The sequence below is a fragment of the Bufo gargarizans genome, chromosome 4 (genome assembly GCF_014858855.1).
Source record: "Bufo gargarizans isolate SCDJY-AF-19 chromosome 4, ASM1485885v1, whole genome shotgun sequence".
Lineage (NCBI taxonomy): Eukaryota > Metazoa > Chordata > Amphibia > Anura > Bufonidae > Bufo > Bufo gargarizans.
Genome location: NC_058083.1, coordinates 532910241 through 532934310, shown reverse-complemented (window position 1 = coordinate 532934310; position 24070 = coordinate 532910241). Strand labels below are relative to the sequence as shown.

At 45.8% G+C, this 24070-nt stretch overlaps 1 long non-coding RNA gene across 2 annotated transcripts; it reads left to right on the top strand.

Annotated features, from left to right (window-relative positions):
* The first annotated feature begins 3181 nt into the window (after positions 1–3181).
* On the top strand, positions 3182–24040 carry LOC122934848. 2 transcript variants are annotated; one of them, XR_006388705.1, is made up of 3 exons: positions 3182–3256; positions 23725–23869; positions 23982–24040. It is a non-coding gene; the product is annotated as an uncharacterized LOC122934848 (long non-coding RNA). The 2 variants fall into 2 exon arrangements; XR_006388704.1 differs by lacking the exon at positions 3182–3256 and adding an exon at positions 8167–8212.
* The last annotated feature ends 30 nt before the right edge of the window (positions 24041–24070 follow it).

The window sequence follows — 24070 nt, the reverse complement described above, 5'->3', positions numbered from 1 at the left end:
CAAGTCCTTTAACCAGCTCAGCTCCCCTAGCTTAAACCCCCTTAATGACCAGACCACTTTTTACAATTCTGCACTACACTACTTTCACGGTTTATTGCTCGGTCATACAACTTACCACCCAAATTAATTTTACCTCCTTTTGTTCTCACTAATAGAGCTTTCATTTGGTGGCATTTCATTGCTGCTGACAATTTTTTGTTATTAATCGAAATTGACCGAAATTTTTGCAAAAAAACGACATTTTTCACTTTCTGTTGTAAGATTTTTCAATTAAAACTACAAACCGGATTCCCAAAAAGTTGGGACACTTAACAAATTGTGAATAAAAACTGAATGCAATGATGTGGAGATGGCAAATGTCAATATTTTATTTGTAATAGAACGTAGATGACAGATCAAACGTTTAATCCGAGTAAATGTATCATTTTAAAGGAAAAATACGTTGATTCAAATTTTCACGGTGTCAACAAATCCCCAAAAAGTTGGGACAAGTAGCAATAAGAGGCTGGAAAAAGTAAATTTGAGCATAACCAAGAGCTGGAAGACCAATTAACACTAATTAGGTCAATTGGCAACATGATTGGGTATAAAAAGAGCTTCTCAGAGTGGCAGTGTCTCTCAGAAGCCAAGATGGGTAGAGGATCACCAATTCCCACAATGTTGCGCAGAAAGATAGTGGAGCAATATCAGAAAGGTGTTACCCAGCGAAAAATTGCAAAGACTTTGCATCTATCATCATCAACTGTGCATAACATCATCCGAAGATTCAGAGAATCTGGAACAATCTCTGTGCGTAAGGGTCAAGGCCGTAAAACCATACTGGATGCCCGTGATCTCCGGGCCCTTAAACGACACTGCACCACAAACAGGAATGCTACTGTAAAGGAAATCACAGAATGGGCTCAGGAATACTTCCAGAAACCATTGTCAGTGAACACAATCCACCGTGCCATCCGCCGTTGCCAGCTTAAACTCTACAGTGCAAAGAAGAAGCCATTTCTAAGCAAGATCCACAAGCTCAGGCGTTTTCACTGGGCCAGGGATCATTTAAAATGGAGTGTGGCAAAATGGAAGACTGTTCTGTGGTCAGACGAGTCACGATTCGAAGTTCTTTTTGGAAATCTGGGACGCCATGTCATCCGGACCAAAGAGGACAAGGACAACCCAAGTTGTTATCAACGCTCAGTTCAGAAGCCTGCATCTCTGATGGTATGGGGTTGCATGAGTGCGTGTGGCATGGGCAGCTTGCATGTCTGGAAAGGCACCATCAATGCAGAAAAATATATTCAGGTTCTAGAACAACATATGTTCCCATCCAGACGTCATCTCTTTCAGGGAAGACCCTGCATTTTTCAACAAGATAATGCCAGACCACATTCTGCATCAATCACAACATCATGGCTGCGTAGGAGAAGGATCCGGGTACTGAAATGGCCGGTCTGCAGTCCAGATCTTTCACCTATAGAGAACATTTGGCGCATCATAAAGAGGAAGGTGCAACAAAGAAGGCCCAAGACGATTGAACAGTTAGAGGCCTGTATTAGACAAGAATGGGAGAGCATTCCTATTTCTAAACTTGAGAAACTGGTCTCCTCGGTCCCCAGACGTCTGTTGAGTGTTGTAAGAAGAAGGGGAGATGCCACACAGTGGTGAAAATGGCCTTGTCCCAACTTTTTGGGGATTTGTTGACACCATGAAATTCTGATTCAACATATTTTTCCCTTAAAATGGTACATTTTCTCAGTTTAAACTTTTGTTCCGTGATTTATGTTCTATTTTGAATAAAATATTAGAAGTTGGCACCTCCACATCATTGCATTCAGTTTTTATTCACGATTTGTATTTGTATAGTGTCCCAACTTTTTTGGAATCCGGTTTGTACATTTCTATATACATTTTCTCAAAATTTATTGTTCTACATGTCTTTGATAAAAAAAAAAAAATGCAATAAGTGTATATTTATTGGTTTGGGTAAAAGTTATAGCGTTTACAAACTATGGTGCAAAAATGTGAATTTACGCACTTTGACTTTCTGAGCACCTGTCATGTTTCCTGAGGTTCTACAATGCCCAGACAGTAGAAACACCCCACAAATGACCCCATTTCGGAAAGTAGACACCCTAAGGTATTCACTGATTCGCATAGTGAGTTCATGGAAATTTTAATTTTTTGTCACAAGGTAGCGGAAAATTGTTTTTTGTTTTTTTTCTTACAAAGTCTCATATTCCACTAACTTGTGACAAAAAATAACATTTTACATGAACTCACCATACCCCTCACGGAATACCTTGGGGTGTCTTCTTTCCAAAATGGGGTCGGTCACTTGTGGGGTATTTATACTGCCCTGGCATTTTAGGGGACCTAAAGCGTGAGAAGTAGTTTGGAATCCAAATGTGTAAAAAATGCCCTGTGAAATCGTAAAGATACTCATTGGAATTAGGGCCCCTTTGCGTGCCTAGGCTGCAAAAAAGTGTCACACATGTGGTATCGCCGTACTTAGGAGAAGTAGGGCAATGTGTTTTGGGGTGTATTTTTACATATAGTAATAGGGTAGTGGGCGAGCACTCAAACACTTGGACTTAAATATAAAATTTTATTATTATTAAATCAATTAGTTAGTACATGTACGAATTATAAAATAAATTAAAATGAATTAAAACATCAAGGTGCTGTCACCAACAAAGAAACAATATATTAAGATCTAGCTCTTCAAATATATAAAGTCCAATCAATGTCCGAACAATGAGGGCTATCGGGATAGTTGTTAAACGCAAAAATCGGCTGGTTAGGATATTTAAATTTCTAATATGTACATAGATTCCTGTCCCATATATATCAATCCGTGTCAGGAGCAGGTAAATATCCAGGAAATATGGTAATAGTTACCTCTTCCGGCGTATCACAAAGTTTGCAGAGTGTGAGTCTCTGAGTATGTGAGTATCCACTGATGAAGGGAAGGTCAATTCACAAAACGCGTCTGGGCCGGATCGGACACCTGTAAAAAGCACCTCCGCGATTATTAGCGTGGCTACGCTATGAATATTGGAATTGCAAGATAAAGCAAATATTACTGGAACAAGAAACCGCAGACCAAAGAGGCATTTTCCTTTGTTCCATGCCGGAAGAGTAACAGGTACGGACAAACCAAGTCCCGCCCCAATTCCCGCGATAGTTCGGGATAGTCGGCGAGAGGAGCACGGAGTGTGACGCTGGTATCAACCCGCGCCACTCGACCCTTGTTTGGATAAGAAGGAAGGTAAGAGACATTCCTTCCTAATATATTGACCTACCCATGAGGTTATAATTACTATCTACGGCTACCAAGGTTGCGACCATATTAGAGACTCACACTCTGCAAACTTTGTGATACGCCGGAAGAGGTAACTATTACCATATTTCCTGGATATTTACCTGCTCCTGACACGGATTGATATATATGGGACAGGAATCTGTGTACATATTAGAAATTTGATATCCTAACCAGCCGATTTTTGCGTTTAACAACTATCCTGATAGCCCTCATTGTTCAGACATTGATTGGACTTTATATATTTGAAGAGCTAGATCTTAATATATTGTTTCTTTGTTGGTGACAGCACTTGATGTTTTAATTCATTTTAATTTATTTTATAATTCGTACATGTACTAACTAATTGATTTAATAATAATAAAATTTTATATTTAAGTCCAAGTGTTTGAGTGCTCGCCCACTACCCTATTACTTTATTAGTTACACTTGATCAGAGGGTGGGTGTCCCTCTAATTTGGGTTAGTAGCACCTGGTTCCATAATCTGCTTGGAGTGAGCCACCATATTGTAATCACAATTAGTATTTTTACATATACCCATACTGTGTGAGATAAATATCTCTGTAAAAGACAACTTTTCCCATTTTTTTATACAAAGTTGTCATTTTACAGAGATATTTCTCTCACCCAGCATGGGTATATGTAAAAATACACCCCAAAACACATTGCCCTACTTCTCCTGAGTACGGCGATACCACATGTGTGACACTTTTTTGCAGCCTAGGTGCGCAAAGGGGCCCAAATTCCTTTTAGGAGGGCATTTCTAGACATTTGGATTCCAGACTTCTTCTCACGCTTTAGGGCCCCTCAAATGCCAGGGCAGTATAAATACCCCACAAGTGACCCCATTTTGAAAAGAAGACTTCCCAAGGTACTCCGTGAGGGGCATGGCGAGTTCCTAGAATATAATTTTTTTTGGCACACGTTAGCGGAAAATGTTTTTTTTTTTTTTCTTTTCTCTTACAAAGTCTCATATTCCACTAATTTGTGACAAAAAATAAAATTTTACATGAACTCGCCATGCCCCTCACAAAATACCTTGGGGTGTCTTCTTTCCAAAATGGGGTCACTTGTGGGGTATTTATACTGCCCAGGCATTTTAGGGGACCTAAAGCGTAAGAAGTAGTTTGGAATATAAATGTCTAAAAAATTTTACGCATTTGGATTCCGTGATGGGCATAGTGAGTTCATGTGAGATTTTATTTTTTGTCACAAGTTAGTGGAATATGAGACTTTGTAAGAAAAAACAAAAAAACTAAATATTTCCGCTAACTTGTGCCAAAAAAAAATATATTCTATGAACTCGCCATGCCCCTCAAAAGTGATCTTTATAGCGCAGCAGCGATTTTACGGTGTTTTTGCAGTGATCAGAAAAAAATACATGTCACTGCGGTGGGGCGGACTGAACGCAAGTGTGCGCACAAGATCAGGCCTGATCGGGCGAACACTGCGTTTTTTGTAGAGCCTATAGAACATGTCCTATTCTTGTCCGCAATTGCGGACAAGAAAAGGCATTTTCTATATGGTTCTGGCAATGTGCGGATCCGCAAAATGCGGAAAGCACATTGCCAGTGTCTGTGTTTTGCAGATCCGCGGTGTCCGTGTTTTGCGGATCCACGGATCCGTGGATCCGCAAAACACATACGGACGTCTGAATGGAGCCTTACAGGGGGGTGATCAATGACAGGGGGGTGTTCAGGGGTTAATAAGTGACGGGGGGTGTAGTGTAGTGTAGTGCTTGGTGCTACTTATTACACAGCTGCCTGTGTCCTCTGGTGGTCGATCCAAGCAAAAGGGACCACCAGAGGACCAGGTAGCAGGTATATCAGACGCTGTTAATAAAACAGCGTCTGATATACCTTTCAAGGGTTAAAAAAAATCGCATCTACAGCCTGCCAGCGATTGATATGACTGCACGTATCCAATGATATGTCAACTTGTCCCTGGGACAAGTTGACATATCATTGGATACGTGCAGTCATATGTGCGTCCCAGTCTCCACTATCCTTATATATTTATGATATTTACAACCCATTTATACTTATATATTTTCACCTGCCTTGAATTAAACAACCTTTCCCCTAGTCACCCTTTGTTAGGGTCACCTAGGGCTTGTTTACCAGGGTAAGGTTCCGGACGGGGCCACCCCTTGCGGGGCACGGACCCCGTGTTAGGTCACTAGGGCTAGGTCAGGCCAAGCAGGGAGGTACTAGGGTGAGTCTCTTTTCTGATACCACTCTGATACCGGACCAATTGGATATCCCTGACGCCCTTCTCCGTTTACCTGGAATACCGGATGAAGTACCTACCTACCACACGTGACCTCCTCCTGCCTTAACCCACGTATATGTGGTCGCTAAGCGAGACCAAAAATAAATTGGTAAGAATTTTCCATTTTATTGCGTCTGTTTCCATTTTTGGAGGCAGACAATAGGGATCACTCGGTCCCTCCACCACAGGTCTGTGTGATAACCTCCACAGGCTCTTTTGGGAGGGGACGAGACCTATTTTTGGTGTGCAGCACCACCTATGTTGCATGATACCGTCGCATAAACCCCCTCTATAGGGGTCTTGTCTGTCTTCTTGTTGTTTGTGTTTGTAAGGGGTCTCTTACTCCCCAATTGGGGGAATGTATTTAGTAAAAGTTAAGTTTTAAAATTGTCACTGCTCCCCTTTGTTTTCATATTCTGTTACCTTTCTGAGCAGTACCCAGGAGATCTGCCCCCGCAGTTAAATATCCTGGTAGGACATTCTATTCTTTAATCTTGGGTTTTAAAATTCACCTGCCTATTGAAGTCTATGGCGGTTCGCCCGATTCGCGAACATTAGCGGAAAATCGCGTTCGCCGTTCGCGAACTGAAAATTTTATGTTCGTGACATCTCTACTGCCAGGAAGAGGCTTCCGCCCAGCAGTGAGCCTGGTGACGTCACTGGCACTGATGGGCAGGCTTTAGCGCTGCCCTAGCCTGTAAAACGGCTAACACAGTGCTAAAGCCCGCCCATCAGAGCCATTGACGTCACCAAACACACTGCTGGGCCGATGCCTCCGCCCGGTAGTATGTTATCATAAGTAAAAGAGCCCTCGTCGATCATCCAAATCATGTGCAGGTGGTCTTAGTGTTCCTGTATTGTAAGGGTATTTTTAAGTGACTGATTCTCCACTTAATTTCTGTTTAATACTCTGTGTAATAGTGTGAGAGAGGGGGACCATGGGGAGCAAACTGTGTGAGAGAAGGGGAACCATGGGGAGCAGTCTGTGTGAGAGAGGGGGAACCATGGGGAGCGGTCTGTGTGAGAGAGGGGGAACCATGGGGAGCGGTCTGTGTGAGAGAGGAGGAACCATGGGGAGCGGTCTGTGTGAGAGAGGGGGAACCATGGGGAGCGGTCTGTGTGAGAGAGGGGAACCATGGGGAGCAAACTGTGTGAGAGAAGGGGAACCATGGGGAGCAGTCTGTGTGAGAGAGGAGGAACCATGGGGAGCGGTCTGTGTGAGGGGGGGGGGACCATGGGGAGCGGTCTGTGTGAGAGGGGGAACCATGGGGAGCGGTCTGTGTGAGAGAGGGGGAACCATGGAGAGCGGTCTGTGTGAGAGAAGGGGAACCATGGGGAGCGGTCTGTGTGAGAGAGGGGGAACCATGGGGAGAGGTCTGTGTGACAGAGGGGGAACCATGGGGAGCGGTCTGTGTGAGAGAGGGGGAACTATGGGGAGCAGTCTGTATGAGAGAGGGGGAACCATGGGGAGCGGTCTGTGTGAGAGAGGGGGAACCATAGGGAGCGGTCTGTGTGAGAGAGGGGGAACCATGGGGAGCGGTCTGTGTGAGAGAGGGGGAACTATGGGGAGCAGTCTGTGTGAGAGAGGGGGAACCATGGGGAGCGGTCTGTGTGAGAGAGGGGGAACCAAGGGGAGCAGTCTGTGTGAGAGAGGGGGAACCATGGGGAGCAGTCTGTGTGAGAGAGGGGGAACCATGGGGAGCGGTCTGTGTGAGAGAGGGGGAACCATAGGGAGCGGTCTGTGTGAGAGAGGGGGAACCATGGGGAGCGGTCTGTGTGAGAGAGGGGGAACTATGGGGAGCGGTCTGTGTGAGAGAGGGGGAACCATGGGGAGCAGTCTGTGTGAGAGAGAGGGAACCATGGGGAGCAGTCTGTGTGAGAGAGAGGGAACCATGGGGAGCAGTCTGTGTGAGAGAGAGGGAACCATGGGTAGCAGTCAGTGTGAGAGAGGGGGAACCATGGGGAGCGGTCTGTGTGAGAGAGGGGGAACCATGGGGAGAGGTCTGTGTGAGAGAGGGGGAACCACGGGGAGCGGTCTGTGTGAGAGAGGGGGAACTATGGGGAGCGGTCTGTGTGAGAGAGGGGGAACTATGGGGAGCGGTCTGTGTGAGAGAGGGGGAACCATGGAGAGCGGTCTGTGTGAGAGAGGGGGAACCATGGGGAGCGGTCTGTGTGAGAGAGGGGGAACCATGGGGAGCGGTCTATGTGAGAGAGGGGGAACCATGGGGAGCGGTCTATGTGAGAGAGGGGGAACCATGGGGAGCGGTCTATGTGAGAGAGGGGGAACCATGGGGAGCGGTCTATGTGAGAGAGGGGGAACCATGGGGAGCGGTCTATGTGAGAGAGGGGGAACCATGGGGAGAGGTCTGTGTGAGAGAGGGGGAACCATGGGGAGCGGTTTTACTTATTTCTTTTTAATCTCTGCTGTATATTGGAGGAGGCTGCACTAACTTATCTGCAGATTTTATATCATAGGGACTTCAGGACCTTTGATGATGTCATTGTCATGTGATCAGTCACATGAGGGGAGGAGTAAAGCAGTGCATGTTTTTTTTCACAGTTCAGCACTTCCTGTCATGTGACCAGTGTGACGTCATCGCAGGTCCTGCAGCCCCAGGAGGTGAGATCTGCAGGTCAGTTATTGGTCTTGGTTCTGGGTTTATTAGAATGGAGCGGTTCTATAGGTGATATATAGCAGGTCCAGCCAGCAGGGGGCAGCACCGGCCATAGAGAGTCTCTGCTCACAGGAGGGGAGTTCTCCTCAGACATGTCTGCTCTCCCCCTGGAATATTAGGAGACCCCCCAGACCCCTGTAAGAGGGGCTGTTCTCCTGGATTAGAGGGGTCTTCCATCACACAATGTTCTGTGATATCACTAGGATATGGAGTCAGTGTGTGATCGGTGGGGACAACCTCTTCTAGATGAAGGGACTGCAGCGCTGTGTCCTCTCCTCACTGTCCCTGCACAGCGGAGGCCGGAGCTCTAATGAGCAGGGACTGTGGAGGAGACTCAGCAGTAAAGCAGCTCTGCAGCCCCTTCATTCTCAGGATTAGTGGGGTCCGGATAGAGACGAGCCCCCACCTACCGCACACTGATTACGAGTCCTAGCGATAGAACCTCACGTTATGTGACGGGAATAGCCCTTTCAGGATCCTGCAATTCTCAGTTTTTGTGATTTTTGTGCTTCACTCGCTGCGTTTCTAGGTGGTCAGGCGTCCAGTTTTAGGCCGGACAGTCCGGTTTCCTGGCTCCCTGTCCTCCGTCTGGTGCAGGGCCTGGATGGACCCAGGGATGTCCTCCTGTTCAGTAGCATTGAGCTGCCATCACAGGCTGACTGACCGGCTTCTCTCACCTCCGGTCACTGGAGCCGGCAGACTGGTCACTCGGTGACTTACTGAGGGGGAGAAGCCCTGTCCCCTGCCCGCAGCTACCGACATTCTTCCCATACTTACTTTTTCCTTCGCAGTGGGAGGTGCGGTTTCGCAGAGTCGGTGGGATGGCTAGAACGTCCGGCTTTTAAGATTGAACCAAAAGGTTCTTGGAGCCATAATGTTTTTATTTTTCCATTCACTGTTTTTTGCGGGACAAGTTGCACTCTCTAATGGCGCCATTTACTGTTGCATACGATGTAGTGGGAAGGTAAAAACGTTGGAAAAATTTAGTTTTACTTTTCATAGCCATAATCTGACCCCTATAACTTCTTATAGTTATGTCTATGGAGCTCATATTTTTCAGGACAATCTGTAGTTTTTATAAAGTGTGTACAACTTTTTGATCATTTTTTTATTACATTTTTTTTGGAGGTGAAGTTATGAAAAAATGCCAAATCAGCCGTTTTAATTTGACTTTCTTTTTTACTGTTACGCCATTCACTATATGAATATAATTAGGACCTGACCCGGGTAAGGTAATTTTACTAGTTTATTTACAAATGGCTATCCAGGCAATAGAACCTGTCTTGACCCAGGTATAAGTTAATACTTCACTTTTATTTGAATACAAGTAAAACCTAAATACTAAGTGTGTGCGAGGTGCACTCTTTAATTGAACTTAAACAGAACCAAAAAATTAAGGGGTGTTAAAAACACAGTGCACCACTTCACTTGTAGGTGTATTGCTTTGACAATTAGGCGGGGTGAAGAGATGTGCACTATCTCTCACCCTTACCACTGTAAGGGCAGAACACTACCGTACCACCGTCCGCGGTGACTCTGCCAGCTGAGAATGGTTGTAATAACAGCCATATAGAGTGGTGGGAGAAATGGAAATATCAACCCACTATGTGAATGGCGCATAAAGCGTCTCAGTTGATCTGAGACTGGGATTAGTGGCAACTAACACCGCAACACGGACTCGGTGCACAGTAGCCAAAACCACAACTAACTTGATTGCTAAACCAAACCAAGCAACGTCAGCCAGCCTGACCGCTAGTTGCTGGTTAACAGTGGAGTGGTGCACAGCGATTAAAAACTAACACTGCCCCCCGACATGTTTCGCCAGTATTCTGGCTTCTTCAGGGGTTAATGGGCAGCCATGAGTGACCCCGGCCACCTGGAGGTTTAAATAGTGTGTAAACTGATTGACAGGTTAGCCATCCTATCAGTTACAAAGGACAAAGCACTGCCAACCAATAGTGTCCTTAGACACACCCCTACAATCTGATTGGAGTGCTGGACACCGTCGCCCACTATACGCATCATCAGTAGACAGTGTCTACTCCAGTCTCAGCAGCCAATTTACAACAGCAAGGACAATGGTTTCCTCCTGGATCATCTGGTTCCTTTTGTGTTCCATCTATGACAATGACCTCTTCAATAGCACCCACGAGTCTCCCCTCTTTTTTAGGCCAAGGCCCAGCCCTGAGAGACAGGGAGAAGTGGGCATACAATGTCAGGACATAGATGACCCGCTCAGGGTGATCAATCTCTCCAGTTTTCAGTTGGGACCTGGGCACCTTCAAATACTTAGAAAAGGTTTATCCTTTACACCAACACCAGCTTTCCAGTGTTTTAACTGGGTCAAGGATATCAACCTTTTTGCAAGGAAGCTTGCTCTCCACAAATCCTTCAACCAGCAATCCAGGGATTTCCAGCGGATGCAGACCAAAGAAAAAGAGGCTCTGGCCATTCTGGAATCACTGGACACTCTTGATGAGAGTGCCTATGATCTAGTAGAGGCACCGCTGTCGACATTGAAACCACAATCCAAATATACACCTTCATTTGCCCAGTATGGAAATATTGACACCTTTGTCCAACTAGTGACAGGAGACTTAAAAACCCTGAGCACTAAAATACCCACCACACGATTTAATCTTGAGGTGGATGAACAGCAGGCATTGGATGAACTCAGCCTTAATGACAACTTGGTAATAAAACCCTCGGATAAGGGTGGAAATGTTGTCCTAATGGACAAACTGGATTATAAAAAGATGGTTGATGACCTGGTTAAACAAACGGACACCTATCAGAAACTGGATCACAATCCGACAGAAAAGTTTTTGGGAGAACTTAAAGTAATACTCTCCACAGCGAAAGAAGATAATCTTATTTCAAAAGAGGAATTCAAGTACCTCTTTAAGATGCATCCCACTATTGCCACCATCTACGCCATCCCCAAGGTGCATAAACAGAGACGACCAGTACCAGGAAGACCTATAGTATCTGGCAATAATAGCCTGACAGAAAACATCAGTCAATATGTCGACGAGTTCATAGCACCATTTGTACCCAGCTTACCATCGTATATTAAGGACACCAAGGATGTGGTCATCAGGCTCCAGGATATTCAGGTTACTTCAGAAACCAAATTAGCTAGCCTTGATGTTGAGGCACTGTACACCAATATTAGACACAAGTTAGGGATTAAGGCAGTCTCTTCTTTTCTTTACACTAAGAGCATTCAGTTTTGTGCACATAATGAGTTCCTTTTGACTCTCCTCAGTTTTTTACTCACACACAATTACTTTCTTTTCGATGGCCAATTTTATTTACAATCGGTTGGGACCGCGATGGGAAGTATGTGTGCACCAAATTATGCAAATTTATTCCTAGGGTGGTGGGAGGACACAATTTTTGCACCAGATTTTTTTGAATTCACACAGCATATACTCTTTTGGGGCAGGTATATTGATGATGTACTAATGCTGTGGGAAGGCCCCACTGATAAGTTTCACCAATTTGTTTCAGCACTTAATCATAACACTATAGGTATGGCATTCACTTCTGAGATACACAATAGCACAATCACTTTTCTGGATCTCAAACTCACCCTGGACCCTGATGGCCACATCCAGTTTGAAATCCATCGTAAGCCCACAGCAACGAATAACCTGCTGCAGTGGGGCAGTTATCATCCAAGACCCCTCAAGAAGGGAATTCCTGTGGGTCAATACATCAGGGTCGCAGGAACTGCTCCGACGAAGTAGGTTTCGTAAAAGAGTGTAAGACCCTATATGACCGGTTTCGTGCTAGGGGATATCCTAAAAAGGTCTTGCATCAGGCCTATATTAGGGCAAAGAATACCGATAGGATGGAATTATTAAGAGCTGAATCCAAGGACCCCAAAATAGTGGGCGACTGTGTCCAGCACTCCAATCAGATTGTAGGGGTGTGTCTAAGGACACTATTAGTTGGCACTGCTTTGTCCTTTGTAACTGATAGGATGGCTAACCTATGTCAATCAGTTTACACACTATTTAAACCTCCAGGTGGCCGGGGTCACTCATGGCTACCCATTAACCCCTGAAGAAGCCAGAATACTGGCGAAACATGTCGGGGGGCAGTGTTAGTTTTTAATCGCTGTGCACCCCTCCACTATTAACCAGCAACTAGCGGTCAGGCTGGCCGACGTTGCTTGGTTTGGTTTAGCAATCAAGTTAGTTGTGGTTTTGGCTACTGTGCACCGAGTCCGTGTTGCGGTGTTAGTTGCCACTAATCCCAGTCTGAGATCAACTGAGGCGCTTTATGCGCCATTCACATAGTGGGTTGATATTTCCATTTCTCCCACCACTCTAAATGGTTGTTATTACAACCATTCTCAGCTGGCAGAGTCACCGCGGACGGTGGTACGGTAGTGTTCTGCCCTTACAGTGGTATGGGTGAGAGATAGTGCACATCTCTTCACCCCGCCTAATTGTCAAAGCAATACACCTACCAGTGAAGTGGTGCACTGTGTTTTTAACACCCCTTAATTTTTGGGTTCTGTTTAAGTTCAATTAAAGAGTGCACCTCGCACACACTTAGTATTTAGGTTTTACTTGTATTCAAATAAAAGTGAAGTATTAACTTATTGTCACGGCTGAGGATGGGGGAAACCCTCAGCCGTGAGATGCCAGATGCTGTAGTGGCTACTCGGCCATGAGAACAGGATAGGGAGCAGGTCACCTCCTCACGCATCCCTACCCTGACCCTAACTCCTAACCTGCATGGGCCGACCTTTAAGGTAGGAGGACCCATGCGCAGGAACCTCGGAGCCCTGTCTTACCCTCCGCAGATCCCTGAGCTAGGAGCTGGGTAAGACGACCTACTCCTCCTTGGCACGGAGGAGCAGGAGTCTCAATGGCCAAGCGGTTGGGAAAAAGGGGAACCAAAACAGCTTTACGGATATGGCAGGCGAACTAGAAGTTCCACCAACCTGCCACAGCCTTGCTGACTGGATCCCTGAGCAAACAGGAATCCAGAACCGTAAGCTGCACCAAAACATAGGAAGGTCCCAACAGAACAACATACAACACACACGCATAAAGACATCAAACACTAAACACTTTTTTTATGACCACAGGGGTGGCTCTCACTGGCAGGTAATATGCACAGGAGGCTGCTCCAGCCAAGGATGACTGAAGCAACCTACTGAGCCATGCCCAAACACTCAGGCTATATAGGCCAAGAAGCCACACCCCACAGTCGGACACACCCAGTGACATCACACACACACTGGGAAGGGAGTTAACCCTTCCAGCACCACAGAAGGGAAACTCACATAAAGGGGAAGTGTCCAACAGTAGCAACACACTGTGGTTGTTGCCGCTGGCAATAACATGGGTGGCAACCGTGTCCTGGGAGATAGCCCGGAGGCCGGGACACTGCCACCACATGTACAGACAGCCAGACGTCGCCACGGGCAACCACAGTGCAGGAAGAGTGTCAGTGCACACCACACATACTACACAGAGTGCACACAGACATACAACACAGTGAACACAACACACAGACACCTAACATAGAGGTTGCTAGGTGCAACCGCATGCACAGCAGGAAAGCTGCCACAAGACTAGCGTTGTCAGCGGCAACCACAGGTGAGGCAAATACCACTGCCCTCACCTGTGATTGACAACAAAACCAAACCGCTGACAATCGCATGCGGTTGAAGAGTCACGGTCATAGCCATGGCCGTGACACTTATACCTGGGTCAAGACAGGTTCTATTGCCTGGATAGCCATTTGTAAATAAGCCATTCACTATATGAGATAAGAATTTTTTTATTTTTAGGGTATGGGTGTTTAAACATGACATTCATCGCCAAATCTCAAATCCTTTTATTTATTTATTTTATTCTAGGGAAAGTAGGTGATCAGATTTTTGACATATTTTTCAGGATTTTAAAAAAAAAACTTCAACTTTTTTAAGTCCCCCTCGGTAACTATAATATGATTAGATTGCCGCTTGTCTTCTGTAATGGATATCCATGCATTACAGAATGCAGAATTCAGTATATTCCAATGCAGTGCTGCCTCCTAGTGGTCGGCCTGGAAGCCTTGTACTTGCTGAAGCCTATTATTAGTATGGGACTTATTCCCTGATCTCAGCCAGGGAAAGGCGGCCCCGGCCAGATAGGGCGTGGCTCCCAGTTGTAGCATTCCCAGATGTCGTGGTCACATTGGAAAGAGGCGACTGACAGGACGGGGACAGGGCTTCTCTTTATCTCCTTCCTGACCTGCGCTGATGATGGACATTGTGGTCGGTGGTAGTTCCTGCACTGTATTGTACATATTTGTCATGATGATCTCGTGCTGTCCATGCACTTGTGAGATCAGCAGCAGGAGTGGGTCTGTATTATGAAGCTCTGCTCCTGCCACAGGTGTTCAGTAGTGACCATCATCATTATCACATCGGTGGGGTCCGAGTCCTGGCACCCCCGCTTATCAGCTGTTACAGGGAGCTGCCGCGCTCAGCGGAGATCTGAAGATCGGGCCCTCATTAGCTCAGCAAGCTCCATGCCGTACATAGTATTGCAGCTCAGCACTTGTGTTGAGTATCTTTTATTGCACATGGGGCGTTGGCTCTTCATAGAGGCTAGTGAAAAAAGAGATGACGCAGATGATGGGCTTCACTGGGGCCACAAGGAGGAGGAGCAGGAGGGATGCGCTGAACCCCGGCCCAAGACACAGTGTCAGACTCAGAGGTGACATCAACATTATTCTGCTGAGGCTGAGAGGATGAGTGATCCATCCAGTCCACAATCTCATCCTCATTGCCCTCATTTATATTGTCAGAAGTGAGGGAGACCTGTGGCCGCTGCTACTACTGGCTGGACGGCTGGTGCCAACTGGGCTACTGCTGTTTGCATCACTGCAGCCACCTACATTCTCACTCTCGGGTGACATGCAACGGTCCTTTCGTTTTCCGTTACCCCACCTGTTTGAGGAATGAGAAGTCACAGGTTTAGTACATTATCATTCAGTGAGGAAACTGTGCAACAGGTTTTTGGGGAAAAAAAAGGCACAACTATACAATCTCTGCTACTAATATATATATATATATATATATATATATATATACATGTATATACAGTTGCAAGAAAAGGTATGTGAACCCTTTGGAATGATATGGATTTCTGCACAAATTGGTCATAAAATGTGATCTGATCTTCATCTAAGTCACAACAATAGACAATCACAGTCTGCTTAAACTAATAACACACAAAGAAATAAATGTTACCATGTTTTTATTGAACACACCATGTAAACATTCACAGTGCAGGTGGAAAAGGTATGTGAACCCCTAGACTAATAACATCTCCAAGTGAGGTGTCAGCCAACTGGAGTCCAATCTATGAGATGAGATTGGAGGTGTTGGTTGCAGCTGCCCTATAACAAACACACATCAGTTCTGGTTTTGCTTTTCACAAGATTTATTGCCTGATGTGAATGATGCCTCGCACAAAAGAGCTTTTAGAAGACCTATGATTAAGAATTGTTGACTTGCATAAAGCTGGAAAGGGTTATAAAAGTATCTCCAAAAGCTTTGCTGTTCATCAGTCCACGGTAAGACAAATGGTCTATAAATGGAGAAAGTTCAGCACTGCTGCTACTCTCCCTAGGAGTGGCCGTCCTGTAAAGATTACTGCAAGAGCACAGCGCAGACTGCTCAATGAGGTGAAGAAGAATCCTAGAGTGTCAGCTAAAGACTTACAAAAGTCTCTGGCCTATGCTAACATCCCTGTTAGCGAATCTACGATACATAAAACACTAAACAAGAATGGATTTCATGGGAGGATACCACAGAGGAAGCCACTGCTGTCCAAAAAAACCCATTGCTGCACGTTTACAGTTTGCACAAGAGCACATGGATGTTCCACAGCAGTACTGGCAAAATACTCTGGACAGATGAAACCAAAGTGGAGATGTTTGGAGGAAACGCACAACAATATGTGTGGAGAAAGAGGCACAGCACACCAACATCAAAACCTCATCCCAACTGTGATGTATGGTGGTGGGGGCATCATGGTTTGGGGCTGCTTTGCTGCGTCAGGGCCTGGACGGATTGCTATCATCGAAGGAAAAATGAATTCCCAAGTTTATCAAGACATTTTGCAGGAGAACTTAAGGCGATCTGTCCACCAGCTGAAGCTCAACAGAAGATGGGTGTTGCAACAGGACAACGACCCAAAGCATAGAAGTAAATCAACAACAGAATGGCTTACACAGAAGAAAATACGCCTTCTGGAGTGGCCCAATCAGAGTCCTGACCTCAACCCGATTGAGATGCTGTGGCATGACCTCAAGAAAGCGATTCACACCAGACATCCCAAGAATATTGCTGAACTGAAACAGTTCTGTAAAGAGGAATGGTCAAGAATTACTCCTGACCGTTGTGCACATCTGATCTGTAACTACAGGAAACGTTTGGTTGAAGTTATTGCTGCCAAAGGAGGTTCAACCAGTTATTAAATCCAAGGGGTTCACATACTTTTTCCACCTGCACTGTGAATGTTTACATGCTGTGTTCAATAAAAACATGGTAACATTTTATTCTTTGTGTGTTATTAGGTTAAGCAGACGGTGATTGTCTATTGTTGTGACTTAGATGAAGATCAGATCACATTTTATGACCAATTTGTGCAGAAATCCACATAATTCCAAAGGGTTCACATACTTTTTCTTGCAACTGTGTGTGTGTATATATATATATATATATATATATATATATATATATATATACACTAAAATATGCTTGTTTACACACTTTATAACTGTAGAAAATATAAGCTTCTGTTGTTGATGCATAAAAATATTCTTATTTGTGCACGTATGAACTGTAGAAGCTGCAACAGGTACTTGGAGGAGAAAGGACTGGGTCCTGCACATTATAAATATACTGTCTCTCTAAAAGCTGATGTATTGTTCAGTGCAGTCTGTATATGAACGGCTCCCCCCGGCTGTAACAGATACACAGGGAACTAACTCGCCCGGTCCTGTCCCTGATGATAAATCCTGGCATTCTATCCGGTTATATAATCTACCGAAGTAAATCTATCTTGCCGATCTCTAGCACTACCCCTGTTATGTGTCAGATACGTCCAGGGCTTTTTTTTCCAGAGAAAAGGTGGTGGAACTCGCCCCCCCTCCCCTGGCCACGCCCCTACCCACCCCTAGGACCGCCCCCTAAAACCGCCCCTTTAGAGAACAGTAAGTAAGCAGCGGGCCGCAGTGGCGGCTCTAGGAACAATATATAGGGGGGGCACAAAGATACCACAGTCAAAAATGGGGGGGGGGGGCAAATACAAAATAAGTATATATAAATAAGATTACAAAATACGAGAGAATTGCGGTCTGCAAGGATACCTTTATAATAAAGCAATTTACTTACAAAAGAAGCTATTCAGTCGTCTGCTGTGCCGTCCTCTGCTTGCTTCCGCGGATTCTTTCCCCTTCTTTCTGTCTCTCATCAGTGCGCAGGCGCACTGTTATGGTGGATCTGTGGAAGACACACTGTTATGGGGGCATCTGTGGATGACACATTATGCCTCTCATTAGCCCTCATTATGCCTCTCATATCAGCCCTTATGCCTCATTAGCCCCCATTATTCCTCTTATTAGCCCCCATTATGCCTCTTATCACCCCCATATCAACCCTTATGCCTCATTAGCCCCCATATCAGCCCTTATGCCTCATTAGCCCCCATTATAAGCCCTTATGCCTCATTAGCCCCCATTATAAGCCCTTATGCCTCATTAGCCCCCATTATAAGCCCTTATGCCTCATTAGCCCCCATTATTCCTCTTATTAGCCCCCATTATGCCTCATTATCCCCCATTATAAGCCATTATGCCTCATTAGCCCACATTATGCCTCTTATTAGCCCCCATATGCCTAATTATCTCCCATATGCCTAATTAGCCCCATTATGCCTAATTAGCCCCCATTATGCCTAATTAGACCCCATTATGCCTCATTAGCCCCCATTATGCCTCATTAGCCCCCATATGCCTCCAATTAGCCCCCATACGCCTCCAATTAGCCCCAATATGCCTCCAATTAGCCCCCATAGCCCCCGTATGCCTCCAATTAGCCCCCATATGCCTCCAATTAGCCCCCATATGCCTCCTATTAGCCCCCATAGGCCTCCTATTAGCCCCCATATGCCTCCTATTAGCCCCCATATGCCTCCAATTAGCCCCCATATGCCTTCAATTAGCCCCCATAATGCCCCCAGCAGCCACATTGTTTATAAAATAAAAACAACACTTACCTCTCCTGCTCCTGGATTGACGCCGCCTGCAATTTTCTCCCTCCTTAGTCAACTGTGCTCTAAACTGTCGCGCACAGTGTGAGGTCACAGAGCGACCTCACGCTGTGCGCAGCCCAGCCGACAGCCGAGAACCAGGAAGTGGTGAGTACAGAGCGTTCACCACTTCCTGGTCCTTCGGTACTAATGAGCGCTTCCATAATGGAAGCGCTCATTAGTATTTACCTGGGGGAATCAGCGGGGGGGGCACTCGGGGGGCATTTCTGATTGCGTTCATGGAATTTGTTCTGAGCCTAAAATCTCGCTTCCGGATACGTTCTCCAGGGTAGTGAGAATTTTGTTCGTTTTAGAGAGGCTTGCAAACTCCATTTCCGCCTACTTCCCCGATCCTCTGGTGATGAGGAGCGGAGGGTGGGGATCATCATCTCGCTACTCAGGGATAACGCTCAGTCCTGGGCCTTTTCGCTGCCGGTGGGGGCACGGCCTCTCCGTTCAGTGGATGAATTTTTTTTAGCCCTGGGTCAGATATATTTCTCTGGCTGAATCTAAACTGCGTCTTTTATGCCAGGGTAAACAGTCCGCAGAGATATACTGTTTAGAATTTCGGAGATAGGCAGCTGATACTGGTTGGAATGATGCTGCACTCCGAAGTCAATTTTGCCATGGTTTTTCAGAGGGATTGAAAGATGCATTTGCCTTTCATGAGAGACCTACCTCCTTGGAGTCTGCCATGTCTCGGGCTGTTCGTATTGACAGGCGTCTTAGAGAGAGAGGAGAGATCACTCCTTCCTGTCATACTCAGTCCAAGGACAGTGGGACGGTCTCATTCAGTGCGCAGGAGCCTCAGTCTCTCTCAATCCCCTCTGAGCAGGAGCCCATGCAGCTGGGTTTGCTTGCCTCTGACAATAGAAGATTCAGCTCTCAGAGGAGGGTTTGTTTCTGTTGTGGAGGTATAAATCATTTGGCAAATGTTTGTCCCTCCAGGAGATTCAGGGAGTTTTTTTAGGGTAATAAAGAAACAAAAAGAAAAAAGTCCTCTAAAAACTTTCCATCTGTTACTATTGGCAAGGTTGATGCGGAAATTGAAGGTTTTCCATATGCTTGTAGTTCCCGTTTTGTCCTACCTGCCAGGGTGGCGCTAGAGAGCAAGAATATTGTTTGTGAGATTTTTGTAGATAGTGGAGCAGCTGTCAATCTCATTGATAATCATTTTGCTATAAGACATGGTTTCCAGGTATGCACTTTGGGAAAGGACATACCTGTTTTTGCTATTGATTCAGCTCCACTTTCTCAAAAATCGTTAAAGGGCATAGTTCACAATATCCGTTTGACTGTGGGTGATGGTCATGTTGAGGATGTGTCATGTTTCGTCCTAAGCGGATTACCTACTCCTCTGGTGTTGGGGCTACCCTGGCTCACTAAACATAACCCCACCATTGATTGGCAAGCGAGGCAAATAAATGGTTGGAGTGACTTCTGCAGAGAGAATTGCCTCTCGACGTCTCTTTCAGAGGTTTCTACTAAGGTTTCTAAGACTGTACCATCTTTTCTCTCAGAATTTTCGGATGTGTTTTCTGAGAGTGGTGTTCAGGAGCTGCCCCCTCACCGGGAGTATGATTGCCCTATTAATCTCATCCCAGGCACCAAGCTGCCTAAATCTCGTTTATACGATCCCAACCTGAAAGGGTCGCTATGCGTACTTATATCTCTGAGAGCCTGAGAAAGGGACACATCCGACCCTCGAAGTCACCTGTTGCCGCTGTTTTTTTTTTTGTCAAGAAAAAAGATGGTTCTTTAAGACCATGTAGATTGGATGGAACCGGCACTCAAAACAATAGGAATTCACGTAGAAATTCTTTAAGACCATGTCTGGATTTCAGGAAGCTGAACATTATCACAAATAGCGACCCTTATCCGCTTCCTCTGATCCCGGATCTCTTTAACCAGATTGTTGGGGCTAAAGTTTTTTCCAAGTTGGATTTGAGAGGGGCATACAACCTGGTCAGGGTCAGAGAAGGGGACGAATGGAAGACGGCCTTCAATACCCCTGAGGGCCATTTTGAGAATTTGGTTATGCCTTTTGGTTTGATGAATGCTCCAGCCGTTTTCCAACATTTTGTGAACAGTATTTTTTTTATCATTTAATGGGGAAATTTGTACTAGTGTATCTAGATGACATTTTGATTTTTTCTCCTGATTTCAAGACTCATAGGGACCACCTACGTCAGGTCTTGCTCATTCTGCGGGAGAATAAATTGTACGCTAAATTGGAAAAATGTGTGTTTGCGGTTCCAGAAATTAAATTTCTGGGTTTTCTCCTCTCCACTTCTGGTTTTCGCATGGACCCCGAGAAGGTCCGCGCTGTGCTTGATTGGGAGCTTCCTGAGAATCAGAAGGCGCTGATGCGCTTTTTGGGTTTTGCCAATTATTACAGGAAGTTTATTTTGAATTATTCCTCTGTTGTTAAGCCACTCACTGATATGACTAGAAAAGGGGTAGATTTTTCCTCCTGGTCGGTAGAGGCGCGTAAGGCCTTTTCTAGTATCAAAGAGAGTTTTGCTTCCTCTCCCATCTTGGTACAACCTGATGTCTCTCTGCCCTTCATTGTTGAGGTGGACGCTTCTGAGGTGGGTGAGGGTGTGGTCTTGTCTCAGGGTCCCTCTCCTGCCAAATAGCATCCGTGTGCCTTTTTCTCGAAGAAACTCTCCTCCGCAGAGAGAAATTACGATGTGGGAGATAGGGAGTTGTTGGCCATCAAGTTAGCTTTTGAGGAATGGCGCCATTGGCTAGAGGGAGCCAGACACCCTATTACCGTGTTTACTGACCATAAGAATCTGGCCTACTTGGAGTCAGCCAAGCGTCTGAACTCGAGACAGGCCAGATGGTCTTTGTTCTTTTCAAGGTTTAATTTTGTGGTCACGTTCCGCCCTGGGGTTAAGAATGTGAAGGCGGATGCCCTGTCACGTTGTTTTCCGGGAGGGGGGAACTTTGAAGACCCGGGTCCCATTTTGGCTGAAGGGGTGGTGGTCTCTGCTCTTTATCCTGAATTGGAGGCAGAGGTTCAGGCAGCCCAGGCAGAGGCTCCTGATCTTTGTCCTCCTGGGAGGTTGTTTGTGCCTCTCGCTTTACGACACAAGGTTTTTAAGGAGAACCACGATACTGTTCTTGCTGGGCACCCGGGGGGTAGAGCCACAGTGGATCTCGTTGCTCGGAGATTCTGGTGGCCGGGGCTACGTAAGTCGGTTGAGGGTTTTGTGACAGCCTGCGAGAACTGAGCTCGTGCCAAAGTCCCCTCATTCACGGCCATCAGGTACTCTCCCGTCCTTGGACACATCTGTCCATGGACTTCATTACGGACCTGCCTCGTTCCTCGGGGAAGACTGTGATTCTGGTGGTGGTGGACCGTTTTAGCAAAATGGCGCATTTCATTCCTTTTCCTGGGTTGCCCAATGCTAAAACGCTGGCGCAGGCATTTATTGATCACATTGTCAAATTGCATGGTATTCCTTCAGACATAGTCTCTGATAGGGGCACGCAATTTGTTTCCAGATTCTGGAGACATATCTGCGCTGTTTTGTGGCGGAGAATCAGGAGGATTGGTGTTCTTTTTTGTCCCTTGCTGAGTTTGCTTTAAATAACCGTCGTCAGGAGTCCTCTGATAAGTCACCATTTTTTGGTGCATATGGGTTTCATCCGCAGTTTGGGACATTCTCTGGAGAGGAGAGATTCTCCTCGTCTTTGTCATCTATTTGGCAAAAGATTCAGGATAATCTAAAGAGAATGAGTGAGAGATATAAGCGTGTGGCGGATAAGAGACGTGTGCCTGGTCCGGACCTGAATGTTGGTGATCTGGTGTGGTTGTCTACTAAGAATATCAAATTGAAGGTTCCCTCCTGGAAGTTGGGTCCTAAGTTTATTGGGCCTTACAAAATCTTGTCCGTCATCAATCCCGTTGCCTACCGTCTTGATCTTCCTCAGACTTGGAAGATCCATAATGTTTTTCATAAGTCCCTATTAAAACCTTATGTCCAACCCACTGTACCCTCCTCTTTGCCTCCTCCTCCGATTGTGGTTGATGGTAATCTTGAATTTCAGGTCTCTAGGATTGTGGATTCTCGTATTGTTCCCTCCAGTACCTCGTTCATTGGGAGGGTTATGGTCCTGAGGAGAGGATGTGGGTCCCAGTGACTGACATTAAGGCCACTCGTCTCATCAGGGCTTTCCATAGGTCCCATCCTGAGAAGGTGGGCTCGGAGTGTCCGGAGTCCACTCGTAGAGGGAGGGGTACTGTCACCGCCAGATATCTGAGAAGCTCTGACAGACGTTCTTCAGAACCTCCTGCTTAAGGTTCTTTTGTTTTGCTTTCGTTTTGTCATCTCGTTTCCCTCTCTCAGCTGTCATGTAGTTGCACTGATTGCATCCCTTTAAATCCCCTCCCATATTGCATCACTTTGCGGTTTATACAACTGCCTGGAGTGTGCTCATGCTGGTTGCTGCAACTGATGCTTCTACAGATAAGTCTGTTCCTTTATTTGTGTTTTCCTGTTGGCTTGATCCTAGGTGACCCTGACTTCCTCCGTATTAAGTGTAGGGAGCCAGTGGTCGTGTCCCCTCACTATTATAGGGTGTTCAGGTGTCATACAGTCGGGGCACGAGGGCATGCAATTATCGATCATAGAGATCTTTGCATGGGCTGAGAAGTCAGGGAGAGTGCTAGAGCTTTTACAGGGCTTACCCTTATGTTCCTTAGTTTGGGATCAAGTCAGTCGGATCTTCATTTGTTGTCTTCTAGTTTTCTGCAACACCATCCGTGACAACTAGTCAATGATCTCCTTCCTGATTGGCTGTCAGACTGACTGAGAGGCATTTTGGGTAACGGTCATGTGATTATCCAATTTCATCTCTTCCCTGTTTCCCTCACTACTGTATTACATTTGAAATGTAAAATGGTGGGCGCCGTTTTGTACAGTTCATCCGTATCAAATCACCCAAACTTCAGATATTTTTATGGAATTTTTAAATAATCTGATTCATTGAGATTTTTTTTTTGCCTATCTGTAGTCACCTCTATAGTACACGATCGGTAATACTATTCTCCATTTGTAAGACACTTTATTTCATGTAAGATGTTTATCCAGATGTGATTTTGCTCTCAATCCTCCGTGTTTCTCTCAGGTTCCTTAGGTGCAGGACTCTCTTCTTTTTAAAGCTGATGGTCCTTTCCATCAAGGACCCACCAAGGATGGAGAAGGACAGAAACCTCATGGCTGCAAGGATATTAGACCTCACCCTAGAGATCATCTCCTTGATAACTGGAGAGGTGAGAGCTTCACATGACATCACTCTTATCTCTAGTAATAAAACAGGGAAATGTCTGGAAAGGTGAAGGATTCTTAGAATCTCTGTAGTGATTGGCGTCTCCCCGTACACAGGATTACACAGTAGTGAAGAAGTCATCTGGTGAGTGTGTGACACCCCGTGTCAGGACCCAAAGCCCCATCACCGAGCCTCCACCTTATTC